The sequence below is a fragment of the Macrobrachium rosenbergii genome, chromosome 21, assembly GCF_040412425.1.
Source record: "Macrobrachium rosenbergii isolate ZJJX-2024 chromosome 21, ASM4041242v1, whole genome shotgun sequence".
Taxonomy (NCBI): Eukaryota; Metazoa; Arthropoda; class Malacostraca; order Decapoda; family Palaemonidae; genus Macrobrachium; species Macrobrachium rosenbergii.
Window position 1 is genome coordinate 42,589,418 of NC_089761.1, and position 23,855 is coordinate 42,613,272.

General features: G+C 36.9%; 1 long non-coding RNA gene across 2 annotated transcripts in view; it reads right to left on the bottom strand.

Annotated features, from left to right (window-relative positions):
• The window catches only part of LOC136850011 (uncharacterized), a 330,286-nt gene that overhangs the window by 277,957 nt on the left and 28,474 nt on the right, over positions 1-23,855 (bottom strand). For both annotated transcript variants that reach the window (XR_010856509.1, XR_010856508.1), the window contains exon 2: positions 5,327-5,973. This is a non-coding gene — a long non-coding RNA (uncharacterized lncRNA). The remainder of the gene's footprint in view (positions 1-5,326; positions 5,974-23,855) is intronic.

Genomic DNA, 23,855 nt, shown 5'->3' on the forward strand with positions numbered 1-23,855 from the left:
AGAGAGATAATCTGATGAATAACTGAAACAGAGATAGATTTAAAATATACCAAGAGGAAATGAAGAATATCACACACAATATATATATATATATATATGTATATGTATATATATATATACATATATATATATATATATATATATATATATATATATATATGTATATATATGTATATATACTGTATATATATATATATATATATATATATATATATATATATATATATATATAGAGAGAGAGAGAGAGAGAGAGAGAGAGAGAGAGAGAGAGAGAAATCTGCTAAACATCAGAAAGAAAAAGAGTGAGTGCGAGAAAAAACTCAAAATACACTATTACTAGGCAACATTACAAAAGCTGAACTTGTTATTGTTCTCGAAGGCAGCCTTGAAAAGTGTCGCGCAATTCACTACAACAATTACTTGCACTTTTACTCACGACGATGTTTGTGCCGGTTTGTGCGAAACTAAAACCCATTTGTATATTCGCATATACACATGCATGTGCAAGTTGATATTGCTTTCATTAATTCTTTTATTAAACCTGGGAAATAACCTTGGGGGAGCATATGATTGCGCACATATATTAATTAATGATAATGCTAAAAGGTATTTCTCTGACATCTGCTTTTATGGCCGGCTTAGCTGTAAACTGAAAATGATTTCTGTTAAACAAGGAACATAAAACAGATTACTGTCTGATTTGATAAGTATTTCGACACACATACATATACAGATATATACTATATATATAATATATATATATATATATATATATATATATATATATATATATATATATATATATATATATATATATATATATATATATATATATATATATATATATATATATATATATTTGTGTGTGCACGTGTTTGTATATATTTTAACATTTTTAAAATACAGTCGATTTCCCTTACAATAGGTGGTTTTACATATACTGTATATATAAAAAGGAAATCCAGTCATACTTTAATTGCTCAATCGTGGATGAACCCCGGGCAGAAAACTTACGCAACAATAATTGCTGAATGTCCCTGCACAGAAGCTTACTAGTTATGCGCTGAATCCACCAGCACACACTACCTCATCTTCTCTATCTTTCAGGAACTCTCTCTCTCTTCTTGAATATTAAGGCCACTTCCATAAAGGAGAGTTGAATCAGTAATGTCTTCATACAATCCCACTACGTCTCCACAGACGTTCTAATTTCCCCCGTCTTTTCTACGTACCCTGCTAACTTCCTATTCTGTGACTCATCTCCTCTCATCTGTTATAATTATTCCTAACTACATAAACGTACCTGCCGCTTTTGGCCTTCCGCTATCCATGCCAACATTCATGACTTCAACATCTTGGTTTCCATTAACCCTCGTAACCTTACTCTGGCTACTTAAAGACATACACTCTTTGACAAGATCCAAGATACTCTTGACACTCATTGAGAGAACATGGAACAAACATTATTGTGCTCTTTGAGTTATTCATGATAGTCCACTATTTCCTCTGTAGGTTATTGTCTTTCAGAATAATTTGTCAATCTTAACAAAATTCAAGAACTTTACATGTGCCGTAAGAAAGCTTACAGCTTCACAAAGACCATGAAAAAGCCTGAGATAGGTTGAAAACAAAACTTTTGCACGAACCTTTAAGAAAGGTTGAGAAACATGTCCTGGAATTAAGTGAATTCAACGAATTGGTGCAAACCTCCAGGAAGGATCAAAAACTTTACATGAACCCCTGGAAACATAGTTCGAGAGTTTTGTATGGACTTTAAGAAAGGTTAAGGAACTTACTACGTACCTTGACAGAGGCTAAAAAAGACTTATTTGGTTCGTAAAAAGATGCCAAAACTTTACATGAACTTTAAAAAGGTTAAGAAAATTTGCATTAACTTCGAAAAGGAGCCAAGAAAGTAGACGCCAAAAAGGTTTAAAGAACTTCACATGGACCCTAACAAAAGCAAAAAAAAAAAAAAAAAAAAAGGCATATACTTTATGAACGATTCAAGAACTGTACAAAATGCTAAAGAAAAATAAAAGAACTTTACAGGGAACGTTAGAAAGAAAATTCAGGAGCTTAACAACTACTTCAGGAACTTTACAGTGACTTTACAAAATGTTAGAAAACTTGTTCTAGTATAAAGGAGAAATGGAAGGACAATGTTATTTCCTCAAATCTAAATGTCAACAATAATTCTGCATGTTAAATCTACTTTTATTTCCAATAAGCCATTAATAACATTGTTGAAAACCAGCCACAATGTATATGAGTTTATCAATATTGTCATTCACAAGTTTTTAAGATCCAGCAGCTGAAGCTAACCAAGCCCTGTGCAAGGTACTTCGCCATCATTTTAGGTAATACACTCTTCAGAATAAAAAGGTAACTAAAAAGTTTTCTTGAAACAGAAGAAACGAAAACACAGACTGTTTCCTGGGCCTTACAAAACCCAGACATGACAGAAGTAGGGGCATCATTCTCATCATCAACAGCGTCAGGGAATTTCTTCGTAGGACATGGCCTTATACCCTGGATCACCACTGTCCTGAAACACCAGTCATGAATATCAATATCATCCTCATTCATGTCATCTCCAACGTTCCTGGAGTGTTGCTGGAAGTCAGTCACATCAAACCCTGTATATCTGACCAACCAACGCCACGCATGCTCTAAGGCAAGAGTGCAGCCGTCATTCCATGCATTGTCCAAGTTGATGATCACTGATTTGAGGCAATAGCGTTAACGACTCTGAAAAATGTACTCCTCTAAACTCTAAAGCATACAAGTGAAGCTCCCTCTTGTTGTTTGTATAAGTTGTCTTGCTTTAATTTATTTTTTCATTATTGGCCATATAAGCTATACTGCGAATGTGTCATGAAATTTCCAATCTGACCTCGATTCTGCTAAGGTTTTTTCTATTTTTTATCAACTGTATGCCACTGCTACAAAAGACACTGAACTCTCAACTGATCTTCTATTATCATTTGTTGCTTTGTCTTAACGGTAACATTTTATATACTAAAACTATAACTAATAACGAATTTAAACACAAAAATAAAGTTCAGTTGCTTAGATATATGAATACCATTTGATTTTGAATTTACACAAACACTAAACTGACTGATGGTGAGACAACACTTGCGAGCAGCCCATTGGACTACATGTCTACCACAAGAAACAAAAATTACACAAGGCCAGAATATCCGGATCCCATGCCACTGCAATACTGACTTAACCTTTAATAACCACAACAATCACTGCTGAGCTTTCCGAATTCTTCTGCATATGTTCACAGCTAGTCTGTTGATTTCTCAATGTCTCTCAGCTTTGTGCAAAGGAACCATAATCAGCACAAAGGTGAAAGGGACTGCCCTTTCTCAAGATTCCCTGGAATCTTAAGACTATAGTCTGAAGGCTCAGAACCATCCTTACCCTTCTAGCAAGGTAGGTACCATTTGCACGAGCACAAACACAGCGCAGAATCATCAGACCTATGAATGCGTAAGGCAAGCTTACAACAGTAACGCTGGACTCACTGGGTGCAGCACAGAGTGCTAATGCTGATATTCAGATCGCATACTTAACTCATAGGAGAAAGATAAAGCAAGTCTAAGAAGAGCAGCCTGTTAGTTTAGCTCCACTTGCACCCGTCCACAACACTAAAGCCACTTGCATATTTTCCCATTTCCCTCCTTCCCAACCTCTGAAGCCCATTAAGCCACTCAGCGCAACATTCACATTGAGCCAGTCTGTACAGTACTAAGAGAAGTCACCTGGAAGTCACCTGGGTGAGCAGGACTATTGAAAACAGTACTTTTTTCCACACCAGGGCATTCGATATTTACTTCCCACTCAATGTTCACATCATACGCGCAGTATATGCTCAATTTCAGCAATCTTGTACGTTTAAGGGCATAGGCTATAATAGTATAACCTTTTGCACTGGGGAGTACCATCAAGGAAGTGTTGCTGGTGCTGAAAAAAGCAGACAGGCGAGGTATTGTTGTATGAGCTCTCAGAGAGAGAGAGAGAGAGAGAGAGAGAGAGAGAGAGAGAGAGAGAGAGAGAGAGAGAGAGAGAGAGAACCTTATGTAATGAATATCTTCGATAGTATATACTCAATGAATATTGAATATTAGAAGTCTATAACGCGATCAGCTGTTTAAGACACCGATACAGAAAATTAAAGGTACGTAACACATATTTTTTTTCTTAACTTATCTTCATATGCACAGAATTCTATCGAGATAATACTTCTTGATACCCAGTCGTCAGTATGTTATACATAGATACATACTATATACATATATATACACACACCATTGTATATCTAAATTCCGATTGGTTCCACAGAACAATTTCAGCAACTGAATCCATAAGGCTAATGATATATCTACTTTATAAATAAATGGAACAAAAAATAAAAAATGGTAAATACCCTAATCACACCTTTCGGATTCAAAATCTTGAACGCAACCGATATAAAGGAGCTTCCCTCTTCATTCTTACGTCATTTCACTTATCTCTCTCTATTGCACACTCATCAGAATAAGCGACTAAGTTCCTAGATTCCTGTTAATTATCCGCTTCCATTCTACAGACTAAGAATCCCATACCGCACGTTGCATGAGGAAAAGCTGATTGTTATAATTGTTACTATTGTTGCTATTTAACCAGACAACTAATTAAAATTCTTGACGCATTTAGAGCTAGCCAATAAATTCCTGTAATATTGCACTAAAGCACTGCACAAGCTTAACTCCCGGAAGTTGAAGAACAACGAAAAATCTCCAAGAGTTTGAAAAGGCTTCGCAGAGCAAAAGGGGACGGAGGAATTAAAGAGTGTACTGTCATTTAAGCATAATGTAAACAAACAAACCAACGTCGAACGAATTATAAATATCAAAGAATCTTGTTTTGTTTAGTAGCACCTACAGATGAATATATAAAACAAGCATTACAACGCACGCGCATGTTGAAACAGTCCTTCTACAGTCCAATTTAATTATTAGTAAGCATGCGTGTAGCAAACACACACCGTCAGAAAACAAAAGCCAGTCTAAAAAAAAAAAAACTAGTCTGTAGTAGCTCCATCCGGGAAGGATAATTCTATTCATCAACTATAACTTGCAAAAACATTACCTCGGAACCTTCACCGAAATCCCGCCTGTATGTTGGTATAAAATCGTCTTTAAAAATAAAGCTTTTACTTTTCTCTTAATAATTAACTTATTTTTATATATAGCAGTCCTGCCAAGAGCTATCAAAATAAAAAAGTTTCATATATAATAAGAAAATTATACAGTTATTATAAGCATCTTACCTGGCTTTCGGTGAAAATGACTTTTATGATAGGTGTGGTGCAAGTTGGAGAGTCAATGGCGCTGCCAGATGTACGAGAGCTCTGTCCACACGTATCTTGGCATCCGACTTCTGTCTCATGGAACCCATAAGGACACTTAGCACGAAATTTTATTTCTGCCTCAGTTACCTTGAGCTTGTTCGTTGTACAACGCTCACTTTCAATTTCGAGTAGATACAACTCAGTGGTGATACAGTGTTTTTCTTCCATTGAAGTGTAAAGGATGACACTAACTGCCCTCATTTAATTCAGTTATAAATTAAGACTAATTCTATTTCACTTTCAAGTATTTTTAATTTCCGTTTTTTTTAAACAAAATTATCGATATGAATCATCAAAGACATCCATTCAGTTTTTTCTGCTTTCGTAAACAAGCACTAACGCGATCCTCAGCAACGATGCTTTTCCTCACGGATGCTTCGAAGACGAACAAGTTGCCCATCATCACGGCACCTTTCTGAAATTCTTGGTCGATGCTTTTTTTTTTTCCTTTTTTTTTCTTTTTTTTTTGTCTTGCAGTGTCGACACAAGGTCGAGCCTCATGAGTCATCCGCATTCTTCGTCTCCATTCTGTTCCAGGTCTGGAACGGTCTCACCAGTGTCTGTTTCTGGAACGAGTTCAGAGGAAAGGTAATTTAGTGTTTTATCATTGTTGAGAATTAGTGAAAATGACAGAGGTGCACTATTTACCTATGACGATATTTAATTATTTTTATATCACGACGTTATTTCAATGCAAGACTGAATTGGGCCAAAGATAGTCTGACAAGTTACTTTTGATAATAGAGGGTAAAAGAGTGGGTGAATTCAAATGTTCAATCTGTGTTGTTCCTTCCAAGAAAATCTTGACTCTAGTGAGCCGTACTAAATCTTTTAGGTAAAAGAGTTTGGATTTACATAATCGACAATGCCATCTATGTGCAATATGCAGATTCATGCAATCCGTATTGGTTCCTATTCATGCACCATCATTTCATTTTACGGCAGTGTTGAGTTATCCTACTTAGTAAAAGTACTACCTTTAAAACAGTTTACATTAATCCAATAAAAAAGACTTAATAACATAAAACTACATATTTCATGAATACTGTATATACCTAAGTTGTGTGGTTACACATCAGTATTTTTACCTTGAAAAATATAAAAATGAAAAATGCTATAAATTCTACCTTCCCAAAAAGGCCAAAGAATTTCTTTCAATTTTTGTTGGTAATCAAATTTAAATTTAAATCCTACTTCTTCCTTTGCTAGGTTTGTGATCCAGGAAATAGAGAGAGAGAGAGAGAGAGAGAGAGAGAGAGAGAGAGAGAGAGAGAGAGAGAGAGATTATCAAAGTCTCGAAATGACCCGTCGACCTTCAAGCAAGTAGATGGAAAGTGGTCACCTTCATATCTCTGGAACCATAATAATCTTGACGGTATTACACAATATGATTTGGCAACCGCAAACAAACAATAGTGATGCAAGTCTCCCGGTAAAGAATGGTGCTCCTCATTCATATGAATGAGAGAGAGAGAGAGAGAGAGAGAGAGAGAGAGAGAGAGAGAGAGAGAGAGAATTTCCTTCACACTTCTAAACAAATAATTGTTTTCCTTTACAGTTATTATTTCATATGATGTTTGGACACTTGGAATTATTTATAAACTGAGAGAGAGAGAGAGAGAGAGAGAGAGAGAGAGAGAGAGAGAGAGAGAGAGAGAGAGAGAGAGAGAGAATTTCCTTTAACTAAATCATAATTATTTTTCTCTACAGTTACTATTCCATGTGACGTTTGGACGCTTGGAGTTATTTATAAACATACACACACAAAACACACACACTCACAGAATATTTGACAAGAGGTTTCACCCTGGTCAGGTGGAGATTACCTCGTGGAGACCCTACCTTTTATATTATATAACAGTGTACATTTTAGACAGAGCACTGATCCCTCATGTTAACAACAACTGACCAACAACCAGCTATACAACTCATTCCTTAGTTCAACAGTTATACTAGATTTGCGGGAAGCGCATTACTTCACCATGAGGACGAGACAGAGAGAGAGAGAGAGAGAGAGAGAGAGAGAGAGAGAGAGAGAGAGAGCACCTCATGTTAGATATCTGAATCTTCATAATGGGATACTAATTCATACAAAAAATAATCGGGTAAAGATGCTTGCCATAAAAATCTGATGGTTTCATAAGTCTGATTTGTTTATTTTCTTGTTCTTTCTAGTCTTAATCGTTTTCACAAACATCAGAACCGATTTTCTAATCCCAGAACTCATTATACCCTCAACCACTATCAATCTTCCCTCTGGCATCTCTCTCTCTCTCTCTCTCTCTCTCTCTCTCTCTCTCTCTCTCTCTCTCTCTCTCTCTCGTTCCATTACATCACGAACCACATACTTCTCTTCTTCTCCTTCCTCCTCAGTTCCTTTTCTTCTTCTTCTTCTTTTTCTTTTCCCTTCCTCCCTCTTTCTTCTTCATCCCAGGTCTTCGGGGGCCATTATGATATATGTAGACAGCGCAGTAGTGGTAGTAGTATTAAGTTATGAATGCTGTCAGCAGGGAGGTGCCAGCTATCAGCTGACTCCGCCTTCCTGACGTCTACCATCACCTGGGATAGTCATCTCTCTCTCTCTCTCTCTCTCTCTTTATCTACGCTTGACTTACATCACCTTCCGGTGTATAACATCAATGACGACAACTGGAGAAAACAATATCTCTGCTCTCTCTCTCTCTCTCCTCCCTCCCTCCTCTCTCTCTCTCTCTCTCTCTCTCTCTCTCTCTCTCTCTCTCTCTCTCTCTCTCTCTCTTCATCCCCGCTTGACTCACATCACCTTTCAGATTATATCATCAATTGCATCTCTGTCTGACTTTCTAGCTCTCTCTCTCTCTCTCTCTCTCTCTCTCTCTCTCTCTCTCTCTCTCTCTCTCTTTTCCGTCTTCGCGTGACGCAACTCACCTCCCCATATTATTATATTAATGGCGACAATACGACAAACCGATGGCAACGACTCGGGGATGCGACAAAGGCAATTTAGCTACTAATCAGTAATTTGTCACCGTAATCGATGGCTGTGATTATTTAGGCCTATAATCATCGTCGTACGCTGTTTTCGAGTCTTTCGAGGTTGCCAGTTGCTCGATAACGATGGGGATTTATCGCTTCGCTTATGATAGCGACTTCTATGGGCGTGTATATTTTGTGTTCATCGATGGCATTTTAACCATTTCAACATGTCATCCCTTAATGGACATATAAGTCGTAAATTGTTATGCTGCTTAATAATTCAGTGTCCACTGAGAGAGAGAGAGAGAGAGAGAGAGAGAGAGAGAGAGAGAGAGAGAGAGAGAGAGAGAGTTTCAGAGAGTGCATATATATACATTTATATTGATAATTTTTGGTGCATATATATATATATATTTATATTATATATACATATATATATATATATATATATATATATATATATATATATATATATATATATATATATATATATATATATATATATATATATATATATATATATATATATATATATATATTATATATTCCACAGAGAGAGAGAGAGAGAGAGAGAGAGAGAGAGGGACAAAAAATCATGAGAAACCATGAAGAGACAAAAATCACTAATAGCTTACATTTTTTAGACCTAAAAAAATCTACGAAATAAGATAACTACTTACTGAAAAACAACAACAAAACTATGAGATCAGAGCGGCTGGTATAATGAGGGACTTGATGAGGTCTTACGAAAAATGACGGAATGACATTATTTGGACTTTGCTAAATATGAGACATTAGCGTTATTGCAGATGAGAGAGAGAGAGAGAGAGAGAGAGAGAGAGAGAGAGAGAGAGAGAGAGAGAGAAGGGGGAGGGTTGCTGTAATTATCATCTAGGGAGAGGTCTAGGGAAAATGAGAAAGCAAATCATGCCTCTTTATTAGTTCATTTTTTCTGTGGCTGGTTCAATGAGTTTTTTTTCACACGTTTGTGAGTGCTGGTTCAGTGAGTTTTTTCACACACACTGTGAGTATGTGTGTGTGTATATATATATATATATATATATATATATATATATATATATATATATATATATATATATATATATATATATATATATAGATGGATAGATAGATAGATAGATACACACACATGTGTTATGTGTGTGAAACGTGGTCTTCAAGGGTTTTAATGGTCCCTTAAATTCACAGGACATTAGAACTCAAAAAGAATTTTTACATACACCTACACACACATACATATACAGTATATACACGTGTGTAAATCATATATCAATACCGAATACAAACATAAACATATATATTGTTTGGGAAAGAAAAAAAAACAAAGGGAGAGAATTCAAAATCACACATGAAGCCGAACAGACGAACTTGCCAAAACAAACGAGCAACCAGCAGCTGGCCAAAAGTAATGCGTATATCAAATATATATACACCGTAACAAACGCAAAAAGACAATCGGACAGGGAACGCATGCGCGCTAACACCATCACCTAACGGTCGACTCCTTCCAGCTATACGAGATGTCGCACAACATATGAGAATTCATTCGTCTTGCGAATCGCGCAAGCCCCAAGTCACCTCTGCCCCGGCAGCTCCTTTCTTCCTCCTTTCGCCGAACTGAGGTGACAGGAAGTCATCTGATTCCGTGTCCAGACCTTTATACTTATCCTATTTCCCTTAATTGAGTCTGAAGGCGAGAGAAAGGGAGAGAATCTTCTTCTCGGTCCATATACTGGTCAAGTAGACATCACACTGACGTGAAGATTGCCTGGGTTCGGGAGCACATTGCTCACTCGGACATTGATTCGATATGGTTGGAATTGTCAGAAATCGGTTGCAGGATGTACGACTGTTCCACCGTTTATAGTCATGGTCGTGTACCCGGATCGTTGGAACTTCAGAAGGTCAAACAGGGTGTAAATGCTTTTTTTTTTTTTGCTGAGCAGGCCCAGCAATCTCATTTCATATATTACTCGTCTGATTTTCTATGATTTTCCTCGTTTTTTCCTTTAAATTGTTTATTATTAATTTCCGTATTTATTTTCTCATACTAGTTGCTTTCCACACTGGAGCCCCAAGGCTCGAAGCATTTGATTTTCCGATTAAGGCTGTAAATTGCCTTGCAACAAATTTATCCAACATTGATATTATTTCCCAGTTTCTTTTTACAGTTTCACGTATGGAGGGCATCACTCTTCTTGATTATACTTATTTAGCTTTTACAGTGGCCTATATCTTTATAGCCACCAGATTTTTCTTTGCTGATGTTCGTCCAAGCAATATTTAACTATGTTAACGGACTTTGTCAGGCCAATCAAGTTTATTTTACCTAAAAACTATTTCTACCAGTTCGAAGAAGCCTACGAATAGAAATTTAAGCGGAGATCATGTGTTGTCATAGACTTTTCCAAAAAATAAATACCACTTATAAAAGGAAGAAAATATTCCAACCAATGCTACACCTTATAAAGATTTTTTCTTCATGAGCCTCACTGGCTGTATGATAAAAACGTGTAAAAGCAAAAGCAGTTTTTTGTAATTAACTGCATCTCAATCAGATAGTTTAGTGCTTTAACTATGACTAAAATCACTTCAAAACTTCCTGAGAGGTTCATAAAGCATGAAAGATAATGAGAAAGTCAAGATTAAAGAAGCGAATCAGACGAAAGTAGTTTTTATTTACTACATATTAAGGGATAACAAAACTCTGTCCACCCCTTGCAGATTTGCTGGCTTTCATACTAGCCGGAGAGAACGAACTCTGTTTATTCACAAGAATGGGAGTCAGTCCATTGCACTTTTGCACTTCCTTGCTTGAATGTACGACGGTTTGTCCATCTGAACAAAGTAAACTGTATTTTTGATATCTGACATAAAATGTTTTCCGAATTTAGGAAGAAATACGCGTGTGAGCCTTATACAAAGAAAAAGTTTTGGCTCACCAAACGACACTGCGATCAGCTGTCATCCTTCCTCTCTCTTGTCCTTTACACATACTCTTGCATCCTAATTTTTCCCCTTTCAAAAATGTGAAGTTTTTACGAGCATAAACTTCATCAAAATGAGTTTCCTGCTTCAGCTCTCCCGGTCACCAAATCTTCACTATAAGGAGATATTTTGTCGTTTTTTATCCTCCTTATACTTCAAATCTCATCTCAGTAAAAAATTCTACAAGAACCGCATCACAGATGACCACATAACCGTTTCGACGCCAATTATTTATTCACAGCAACGTCATCATTCATTTTTCCGACAAATAATAGTTAATCGACCCTTTCCCCCTTTGTAACATCATTTGCATGCGGAGGAATTATCACTGAACTTATCTTTATTACTGTTTGATAGTTCGAATGGGTCTTCTTGATGAAGCACTGTGATTATCTGGGTCATGAGATCAGTATAGCGATGTTAACTAAGTACACCGGTGTTATATGACCATGAAAGCAGATCCCCTCAGCGATGAATGTTACCAAACGGAAAAAAGGGATAATGAGGGTAAAAAAAAATTAATGGGGGTTACAAAAAAATTTTGATCACCTGTGAATCCAGACTAAGACAAAAAGACTGACTGATTGACTCATTTCCGTACACTGGCGTAAAATAACTAAATACATCAAAGAGAGGAAATCATATTATATATATATATATATATATATATATATATATATATATATATATATATATATATATATATATATATATATATATATATATGGAAAATCTGATAAATTCAATCATATGAATAAAAATGCTTGCAAAACTTTAGGGCTTTCTATACATTTATACTTCATAAATGCATGTAAGCCTTATTTCCGTGAAACTGCAAGTGAAAACTTTTTAAAACTTGTAGAAAATGACAATAAGCTGCGATTAAATATTTCCATTCAATCCGCTAAAGCACTTGATAACTGAAAGATTGACTGGGGATTATCTGAAGTAATTTGTAATAACAAGTACAGAGGAAACCAGTACAATACAGATTATAATCAAATTGGAAAAAAAAAAAGACTAACAGGAAGTCATGGAGCGAACATGAAATGAATAATTTAAGACGAAATATTGATTATAAAATAAAAAAAAAAATGCGCCGGTTTCTTCGGCGCAGTCGAGTTTCCTGCACAGTGTATAATGCTATATGAAACTCAGCCACGGCCCATGAGACTCTCAGCCGCGGCCTGGTGGTGGTCTGTGTTGTTGGCACGTTTAGCGGTGCCAGACGCACGATCATGGCTAATTTTAACCATAAACAAAATAAAAACTACTAAGGTTACAGGGCTGCAATTTGGTATGTTTGATGATTGGAGGGTGCAAGATCAACATACCAATTTGCAGCCCTCTAGCCTCAGTAGTTTTTAATATCTGAGGGAGGACAAAAAACCTGCGGACAGAAAAAGTGCGGACGAACAGGCAAAGCCGTCGCAATAGTTTTCTTTTACAGAAAACTAATAAAAAAGGAAAGCTAAAAATTTTTTTATTTGAAAAAATGTATTACAAAATAAAATTTCAGTAACTAATAGGGATACTGGAAATGAATGAAAAGTACAGATTAGGAAAATGTTAGTTACGGTAGATTTTAAAAAAATATTATAGGGTAGTAAACAATCCAGTTCCAAAAATATATATACACGATAAGAGTAGAAATCACAAAAGAGGAAATTGCCTTACATTATGTAAGAGAAAATCGAATAAATAAAAGCAAAATGTAAAAAACCACAGACACAAACACGACGCTAAGAAAATAAAAAAAAAGACAAGCGAGGAAATTGCCAGAAACTTGACATGAAAAATCAAATAAATAAAATTAAAATACGCCCGACAAAAAAACACGAAGCTATCCCTTCGCAAAGTGAAGAAAATACGAAAGAAGACACAAGGACACACTGCCATAAATTTTATAAAATATCAAATAACATAAGAAAAAAAAACACGAAGCTAAGCCTTCGCAAGGTGAAGAAAATACAAGAAAAAAAGACAAATGAGGAAACTGCCATAAATTATAATAAATTATGAAAGAACAAATCAAATAAATAAAAGCAAAATATTAAAAAAAAAAAAGACACGAAGCTAAGCCTTCCAAAGGCGAAGAGAATAAAAAAAATCCGATGGTACATAAACTTTATGAGAAATGACCAAATCAATAAAAGCAAAATATAAAAAAACACACAAAACTAAACCTTCCAAAGGTGAAGAAAGTAAAAAAAAGACAAATGAGGGACTTGTCAAAAAATATATAAGAAAAAATCAAATCAAATAAAAATACCAAAAAATACTAACACGAAGCTCTGCCTTCGCAAGATGAAGAAAATACAAAAAATACAAAAAAAAAAAAAAAAAGAGACAAAATCCAGAGGGTACATCTCATTTAACAAGTTGAATACCGAGAGATTAATCAAAGGCGCAAATTATCCTGACTGCGGCCGCCGTGAATTAAGCGGGTTTATTACCGGTAGCGCCCTCCGGCTGCAGTTTCGCGATCTGCATAAAGTCAGCTTACGGTCTTGCTTTCCCACAAATTTATGGATGCTCATCTTCCTGCATTTTCAAATAATGACTCTGTCCCCGACCCCCCTGTCCCCCCCCCCTCCCCTCCCCTTCTCTCTCTCTCTCTCTCCGCGGTAAATTTGTCTAGCATAATTCCTGATTTCAAATACATTGGTCGCTAAGTTTTCTTCTCTCTCTCTCTCTGAGGTTGGTCGCTAAGTTTTCCTCTCTCTCTCTCTCTCTCTCTCTCTCTCTCAAGGCAAATTTGTCTACCAGAATTCCTAATTTCAAATATTTGATTGGTCGCTAAGTTTCTTATATTCTCTCTCTGAGGTTGGTCTCTCTTTCTCTCTCTCTCTCTCTAAGCCTCTCTCTCTGCTAATTTTAAATACATTGGTCTGTCTCTCTCTCTCTCTCTCTCTGCAGGTATGTGTCTAGCATAATGCCTAATTTCTACTTGGGCTGCCACGTTCATATTCTCTCTCTCTCTCTCTCTCTTGTTACAATAACCAATGTAAATTGGAACTAAAACAAAGATTAGAAGATTAGACACTCTCTCTGCGTTAAATAAGTCTAGCAAAATGTATAATTTGAAATACACTGGTCGCACCGTTTTAATTTTCTCTCTCTCTCTCTCTCTCTCTCTCTCTCTCTCTCTCTCTCTCTCTCTCTCTCTCTGTCCGGTAAATATGTCTACCAGAATGCCTAATTTTAATATATTAGTGGTTACGTTTTTATGTAGCAGAATGCCTAATTTCAAAGGTCGCTACGTTTTCAATTTTTTCTCTCTCTCCGGTAAATATGTCCACCATAAGGCCTAATTTTTAATACGTCGGCTGCTGTTTTTTCTCTCTCTCTCTCTCTCTCTCTCTCTCTCTCTCTCTCTCTCTCTCTCTCTCTCTCTCTCTCTCTCTCTCTGTGGTAAATATGTATAGCAAAATACATAATTTCAAATGCATCGGCTGCCAGATTTTTATTCTCTCTCTCTCTATCCAAAAGTCTTCTAGTGTCACGACTAAAGCCAAATAAATTCATCTTGAATTTCTGTGTCTCTCTCTCTCTGCTTAATGACTATTTTCAAACATGTCTCCCTCAGCAGGTCTTCTAGCTCAACGCTTGGTTTTAAATGCTTTTATCTCCACTCTCTGTCCCAAATTTCAAATGCATCTCTCTCTGTCTCGTTCTCTCTCTTTACATCTACCTATCGTTAAAACATTTCTTTTAAATGCATCTAAATTGAATTGCTTTCTCTTCTCTCTCTCTCTCTTCATAATAGTAATTCCCTTTTGTTTGTTCTCTCTCTCTCTCTCTCTCTCTCTCTCTTCCTCTTAGAAATCCGGAGAATAATAAGTAATCTGAACGTTTATTTCACCACTGACTTAGAATCTCATCTCTGCATCTCTTAGAAAACGTTTTAATACTGTAAATAAAAAAATAATAAACATTATTTTTTAAAATAAAAAAAAGAAAAAGAATAAACATTCTTTTAAATAAAAAAAGAATAAACACTGAAAATTACCTTCAGTGTTTCGTTTCTTGTCCATAAAAAAACTAAAAAGACAAAACGCCCCCATTTTTAATTTCCTTCCCTCTCCGCCCTCTTATTATGTTACCATGCAATACCCTCGGTGTCATTTGCATTTACATGAATTCTATTCATCATTCAGTTGACATCTGTCGGGACGCCGGCCTTTTGTTCTCCTCTTCCATTTAACTCATGCCATCTGCCCCTTTCTTGATTTCTCCGTTTATCATATTTTTTCTCTTTCCCTTTTGTCTTCTATGCAGACTTACGTGTCATTCCGCCCATTCGAGTGGGCGCCGATTCTCTCCTGGTTGTTTTTCGCTGTTTATTTAGTCGTATTTACGTCCTCCCTTACACGACAGTTACCATCAAATACCATATTCGTTTTCCGAGGTCCGGTTTGTTGAGAAGCCAGCGTACAAAAACCATCAGTCAGTCAGTTCGGTGGGTTAGCGTTCGCTCTTTTCCAGGCGCGTTGTTTACCTTGACGTCGTCTGCTGTCATAGATGAAGTGGTGTGATCTTGTGGTCTTGTCCAAGCACTGAAGGATTGTCACTCCGTCAGTGATAATTGATAAAACTTGTCGAACTCTTGATTTGCACACTTCAGTTCCGCTGGGCTTCAGCCACGACGAACCATGAAGACAATCTCACACACATACACATACATGCTGACACGCTCTTTCTCTCGTTCTCTCTCTCTCTCTTACAAACACACACATACACACACGCAAGCACTCATTTTCTTTCCCGTTTTCGCACACTTGCACACACAAGGACTCTCTCTCTCTCTCTCTCTCTCTCTCTCTCTCTCTCTCTCTCTCTCTCTTCGTGATGTATACGCACAAAAAAACCCACTCTTTCTTTCTCTCTCTCTCTCTCTCTCTCTCTCTCTGTGACACACAAAAACATTAACATACACATATTTTCTCTATTTATCTCTGACGCATAGTCACAATAACACACACAAACACAAACATAAACACAAACACACACTCTCTCTCTCGCTCCCTCTCTCTCTGATGCACATGCACAAACACGAACAAACTAGCACCCTTCCTCTCTTTCTCACTCTCTCTCTCTCTCTGACACACACACACACACACACACACTCTCTCTCTCTCTCTCTCTCTCTCTCTCTCTCTCTCTCTCTCTCACTGACACACACACACAGACGCTAATTAGCATTTACATCGATAGCTATCTCCCGGTACGCATCATCCTCGTAACGCTCATATCCGCTTTATCTATCTTGTATACAAGATCATTTCCTTTCTTCATTTCCTTCTTCGCCTGGAACATTGTTCGGTGTGTGTGTGTGTGTGTGTGTGTGTGTGTGTGTGTGTGTGTGTGTCTCTCTGTCTCTCCCTCTCTCTCAAATCTTTGATTTCAGATATTAAGTTTTTCTTTTCTCTGTCTCTTTTGCGTAGAACACTGTTCAATTTCTAATTTCTCTCTCTCTCTCCCCTCCAAGGTTTGAACATTTTTGATATGTATCTATAGCTCTCTTTCTCTTAAAACACTATTCAAGTTCTCCTTTTTCCTAGGATTTAATCATTTTACCTCCTCTCTCTCTCTCTCTCTCTCTCTCTCTCTCTCTCTCTCTCTCTCTCTCTCTCTCTCTCAGAATATTGTTCACTATCGCCCTCTCCCTCCCCATGGATTAAATATTTTAGATAGGTATCCAACGCTGTTTTTCTCTTAAAACAATATTCAATTTCTCCTTTTTCCAAAGATTTAATCATTTTATATCCTCTCTCTCTCTCTCTCTCTCTCTCTCTCTCTCTCTCTCTCTCTCTCTCTCTCTCTCTCTCTCTCTCTCTCCACGCCGGGTTGGTCTCATTTACATCATCCAATTGAAGCCTTTATTTCTCACTTACAGTCGCATAAATTTGGCTTTATTCTCTTATCCTTTCCTCTTCCGTTCTGAAGCTAAAGTGCGTTTATTATCTTCCTTTTGAAATCATCGTTTATTTTACTCGTAACTTTTTCATTAGCAGTATTTTCATCTGAATGTTATTTTAAGATTCATCAGGAATTTACCAATTTTATTTTTCTTAATTCAAAATATTTACAAGCAAAAATCATTTGGTTTCTGCGATGCCAGACAGCGTAAACGAATCAATCGAGCGATCTGCTGGACGTCATACATACAATCCGTCGTAAATTTTTTCGTTTGTCGGATTACACCGTCTCCATTAACGTTTTCTGATTCATTGTAGATTACGGTTTCCTTAGTAAAGTTTATGAGGCGTAATATTGGACAACATTTGCTTTCGTAACATTTTCTTTTTAATTCGAGATGAGTTACATTTTCTTTTCTAACTTTGTTCGGCTTCGCAAAATTTACTTTTCTTTCGTAACATTTTCCGAGCTTCATGCTAGAATAATTTTTTTTAGTAAATTTTTTTTTTTTATTCAGTGCTGGCTGCATTGGATTCTAGTTTCACTACTGGTAAAATTTGTTGGCATTTGTGATTGGATTACATTTACTTTATCACCGCAGTTTTGTTGCATTGTGGATTAAATTTTCCATGGTGCTAAGCTTTGTTGGCATTTGTGCTTGGATTACATTTTCTTTAGTGGTAAACTTTATTGGCAAATGACTTGAATTACATCTTTAATCCGGAGTTCTTGCTTTATTTTGGATTACATTTTCTTTAGTAACCGTCGTTAATTTTGTACTTGAACAGCATTTTCTCTAACCCTTTCCTGCATTCACTGTGGATTACATTTCTTTGGTAAACTCAGATTACATTTTCCTTTCTGCAGCTTTCTCTGCTTATTTGCGGATTACTTTTTCATCCGTAACCTTCTACTGATATTTACAGTTGGCCTTCATTTTCATACGTCTTTTGACTCTCATGATCGTGTTATCTTCTCTCTTTGCTTGTTCTTTTTATACGTGAGTAGTATTTAAGCGGTTTAGTCGAAGTAAAAATGTGTATTAAATATAAACAAAAGCTTTCCTCCCTTCAAGTATAAACGTCAAGACTAGAATATAGAATTTAGGCCAAAGGCTAAGCGCTACGACCTATAAGGTCATTCAGCGATGACACGGAAACTGCCGTTTGAAACGTGTAACAGGAGGACAACCTCGCAGTTGCACTAGGCATCAACTGTTAGGAGAGCGTGGAAAGTAAGATGGAAGGAAGAGACTATGAACGGAGATACAGTAAAAGGAACGAAAGGATTGCAGCTAGGGGCCGAAGGGACGCTGCAAGGAACCTTAAATAATGCCTACAACACACAGCATGAGGCGCACTGACGGCAGTACACCCCCTAAGGGGAGTATGACTGTCAAGTTCGTTATAAGCGCTGAACTGACTACTCCTTCATGTTTAATTGTTCATTCATCTTTATCACTTCCAATCTGGCCTTAATCGTCTGTCCTTAATTTTCGTTTATCTCTCTCTCTCCCCCTTTCTCAAATTTCTTCAGTTTTGTTACCTATCTCGCCTGTTTACGACCGCATTCTTCCCAGACCGGTATTTCATCGTGAGCTAATTTCCCTCGACAGTCTCAATAAAAGACAAATTTTCTGTCGTGTTTTGTGCTTCAGAGACGCCACTCCGAATGTCTGCAAGCGCTAGACATAAAAGCACTTAATTTGCAAGCAGCAGGCAGATGTTGCCGAGAGAGCAAACGAGGAAAATATTAATGGAGGGCGGGATTTCACAGACATCCACGACAAATATGCAGGATAAAAGATAATAGATGAATATCTATTTATCTACACACATATACAATCACATGCATACATACACGCACACAGACACATATAAATATGTATATACTTAACATTTAAATACTGAGACAACTACGTGTATTTACATGCAGTTTTGCGTCCTGAACTCATTTATATCAAAATGACATTATAACTGTCAGAGCAACATTAGCAAATAACACAGTTCACTTCTTGTAGCTATAATCCTAAATACATAACTGATCTCAGAACTAATGTATATATATATATATATATATATATATATATATATATATATATATATATATATATATATATATATATATATAAATATATATATATATATATAATATATATATACATATATATATATATATATATATATATATATATATATATATATATATATATATATATATATATATATATATATATATATATATATACCACCCACCCTCAATCCCTCATTAATTCATCTAAGTAAGGCAACAGAACTCACTCGTTAACGACATCGAAATCCCTCGTTAATTTCATCGGAATCACTCGTTTACTCCTCCCAAATCACTCGATAGTTGCTCGTTCTGTGTTCAATTAAACCGTTCTCGAAATCCCTCGTTAATAGCTCTTTGGATATCCAAATTTTCCTTGACCCAAATCCTTTGGCAAAAACTCGTTTAAAGTGCTCGTTAACTTTTCCGAAAACTCTCGCTAAGAACTCGATCGAAATCTTCCGGGAACTAGTCCGAAATCCCCTGTTACTCATCTATTAACTCGTTCAGAAGCCTTAGTAATTCTTTTGGAGTTCCTCCCCTGTAACTTGTTCGAAAATCCCTCATTTCTTTATCAGGAACCTCTCGTTAATAGCTCGTTCGAAATCCACCATTTCCTTGTTCAAAATCCCTAGTCATTAACCTCCCAAATTTTTCCAAAATTCATCTGAATCTCCAAATCAACTAGTTCGAAATCAGTCGTTAATGTTTCAATCATAATCTATCATTCGCTCGTCAAAAATCCCTTGCTATAGATCCTAGTTCGAAATCCCGCTCATTTACTCGTTCGAAATCCCTTGTTAACTCGTCCGAAATGCCTCATTAATAACGCGTTAGAAATCCCTCATGAACCCGCTCGCCTTTCTGAAGGATTCGCAGGCCATAAACCCAGAGCGCCTCGGGCGGAAAACAGTTTCTTGCCCAAATGAGTCTGAAGCTAATTTATGGGGACACCTTTCGGACCTTGATAAGACGATGTTGGATGGCGGAGTGGTTCGCTACAGTTGTAAATTATAATCGGTGGGAGAGAGAAAGGCACTTCTCAGCTGTGACGTCATGTTATGGCCAGTTCTTGCTTTCTTGAGAGAGAGAGAGAGAGAGAGAGAGAGAGAGAGAGAGAGAGAGAGAGAGAGAGAGAGAGAGAGTACCTGATACAAAAGAGAGAAAATAGTACCGAGTTCTAAAAGTTAAAACTTATATTATACTTTTGTGGTAGCTGTAGTTACTGGTCGCATTATTGTAATGGATTAATAATGGATTAGTGACGTTGCGTGTTAATGGTTTTAGAATGAAAGGTAAATAATTTTTATCAAACTATTTGGGACTATGTAAATGAACAATATCGTATTCCATGATGATGACACATATAGATGCAGAAAATAATTCGTAAATGCTTCGGCTACTTTATTTATTAAGTCATTTACCATCGCAAGGACGATGAATATGAAATCAAGAAAGTGATAATATATGAATATGAAATAATGAAAGTGATAACATGATGACGATAATGGTTTCATAATTCTGTTTTACTGACTCGTTTCACCGAATAAACGCGGATAATTTCAGCAGAATAAAGACGCAGAAGAGAGAGAGAGAGAGAGAGAGAGAGAGAGAGAGAGAGAGAGAGAGAGAGAGAGAGAGAGAGAGAGAGACCTTACCGGAAGTTTGGAGGGCAAAAACCGGCTTGTAAAATCAATAATAAAATCCTATCTTGACAGCTGATCTTGTTTTCCACGTTACTTTCGGTTTTTTGCCCCCCATGGCACGACTTAATGAACGATCGCTCTACTTTCCTGCGGCAACTGTCCGTTTTTCAGACTTTTATGTCAAAATACGTAATCGCGAAATTTATGATCGTGTCTATGGGAATACTGTCGAAGATCTGCTTTCGATTCCTCCTCCCTACGATTGGTAACTAAATTTACCTCTCTAGTTCTGTCCCAGCCACCCACTCCCTCTTGAATCAAATGAAAGTGTCGTTATATCTTCTTCTCTAACCCTGCCATTCTATATCCATCTATCTAAATGGAAATGTATATCTAATTTGTTTTTATATCTCTTTCTCTCTCACTCGTAAGTCCTACTACACTCAAATGTTTCGGTTTTCCAGTCATACAGCAAAACCTCTCCCTTCTCCATTAGATTTCCTTATATAACATGGTTATTGACTTATATTTCCTTATATATGACATTGTTATTGACTAAGTTACCATATGACTGCCATACAACAGCATCCCATTCTATCTCTCCTTCTCCATTATATTCCCAACCATTTATAATATGGTTACTGACTTCTATTTCCTTATATAACATTTATCGACTTATATTTCCTTATATATAACATTGTTATTGACTAAGTTACTATATGACTGCCATACAACAGCATCCCATTCGCGTTTCGCTCAGTTCCTGTTGCACTCAATTCTTCAACCATTTCATTGCCCTTCTAACGCCAACAATCACTTCTCCAGGCCTCCAAAATTTACATTAACCCCGTCAACTCTTGCTACTCTGTCATCCACACTCAGCAACTCTTCAAAATACTCTTTCAATCGACACAGAACAGCATTCTCTTCAGGCAGCAGCTAACTATTTGCATTTCATGTTTTAAATCCCAAAAAAAAAAAGAGAAAGAGAGAGAGAGAGAGAGAGAGAGAGAGAGAGAGAGAGAGAGAGAGAGAGAGAGAGAGAGAGAGAGAGAGAGATTTGAAATCATTTAAATAAATTCCACACATTCAAAAAAAGACAAAAACAGAGAGAGAGAGAGAGAGAGAGAGAGAGAGAGAAATCTATTAAATAAATTTTAAATTTGTTAAATCCATCCCCAAAAAAAGACAAAAACAAAACACACAGCCTACAAAAGCAGACGCACCCACGGACAAAGAATTAGTCATGTACGACCCCGAAGGAATTAACACATGCTTTCACATTATGGTACTAATAATATTCGCCTCGCATTGCCAAGGACCGGATGCATAATAATGCGACTCCGAGGGCGCTGCCCATCTGCTTCTGTGGCAGTAATAAGCCGAAGTCAACAAGATGGATAACTGTCTGAAGGGTGTAATGCATCCCGGCGTATATCAGCTATTGCATTGTGCTCGTAACTATGGCGTAACAATGGCCGCATTAATAATATGCCACGCAGCGGTTAAATATTAGTGCTGATAGAGTTACCGACGGTGGTAAAAGTAATTAGAAGTAGTAAGTGATCCTTTTTACTTCTACTACTACTACTAATGCTACTGCTACTACTACCACTACTACTACTACTCCTATTCATTCTAATAATGATAATATCTTAGGTGCGATGGGACTTTATAGCAAAGGTGAAGAGATATATAATTTAATGAACAGTACGTCAACTAAAGCAATGCAAAAGTATCCTTCCTTCATTGGATGTGTGTGTGTGTGTGTGTGTGTGTGTGTGTGAGAGAGAGAGAGAGAGAGAGAGAGAGAGTCTTTTATCCTATTAATTAAGTGCGTCCAAAGTCTTTAGCGGAAATGGAAGTTTGAGGTGCTATAAAATGCAGAAGCAGAGTTGATTGTTTATAAAAAGGGTACTACCAGCGAAGTCCTTTCTAAATCACAATTCTTTCACAGTAACAACAATACCCCAATCTTCGATCTGACGTCACATTACTTAATTAATTAGTAAAATGAGCTCTGCAGGATTATAGTATCAAACATATAATTATACATATTCTGGAACAACTTGAATGGAGTTAGTCGATGATGAAACTGAGCGAAATGACTGGTCTGTGTTATTCAGAAACTTTAAATGAAGGCCCAAAACCTTATTTGTATCTCTCTAGAAACCACAAGGTTCAGAAAGAGCTAACCGGCGTCAGTAGCAATAGTCAAGAGGATCATTAGAAGTCAATTAACCACCACATAAAAGCTGCTGAATAGATGAGGTAGATCTAATTTGTCCCACCCTTCAGCAATTAGACGAATCAGTAGAACCTAATCAGTATCGACCAGAAAATAGTCGAATGAATCATTAGAATCTGGTCAGCATCAGCCTGGAAGTGGTCAAATGAATGAGTGGCCAGGCATGCCCAATTAAGCGCCGCTATACCCAGGAGCGAGGCATGGAGGCAGATAGGATGCGACCGACTACCTACCTGACCAGGGTTCTCCCATGTAAATTGTAATCCCCACATTCATTACGGTGGTTTAGCTTCTTTCACAGTCTCTAAACCTCCATTACATAGCTGATGTTTAGCTCTTCCCTCCCCAGCCTTCTTCAGAAGTCGGTAGTGACTTCTGTATCTGCTCCACAATCGCAAAGTTGCCGGTAATCTCTAAGCGAAGACAAAGAATGAAAAGTTTCTGAACGCGACGAAGATTACAAAAGCGAGTTCTGAAAAGCGAGTGATCCGTTCTGAAAATAATATCTTCGCAATATAATAGTGTGTGCGTGCGCACGTTTTCTTTATACGCAGAAGTCTTTAATCTCAAGTTTCAGAGGCTAACATAAAAGTTCTTA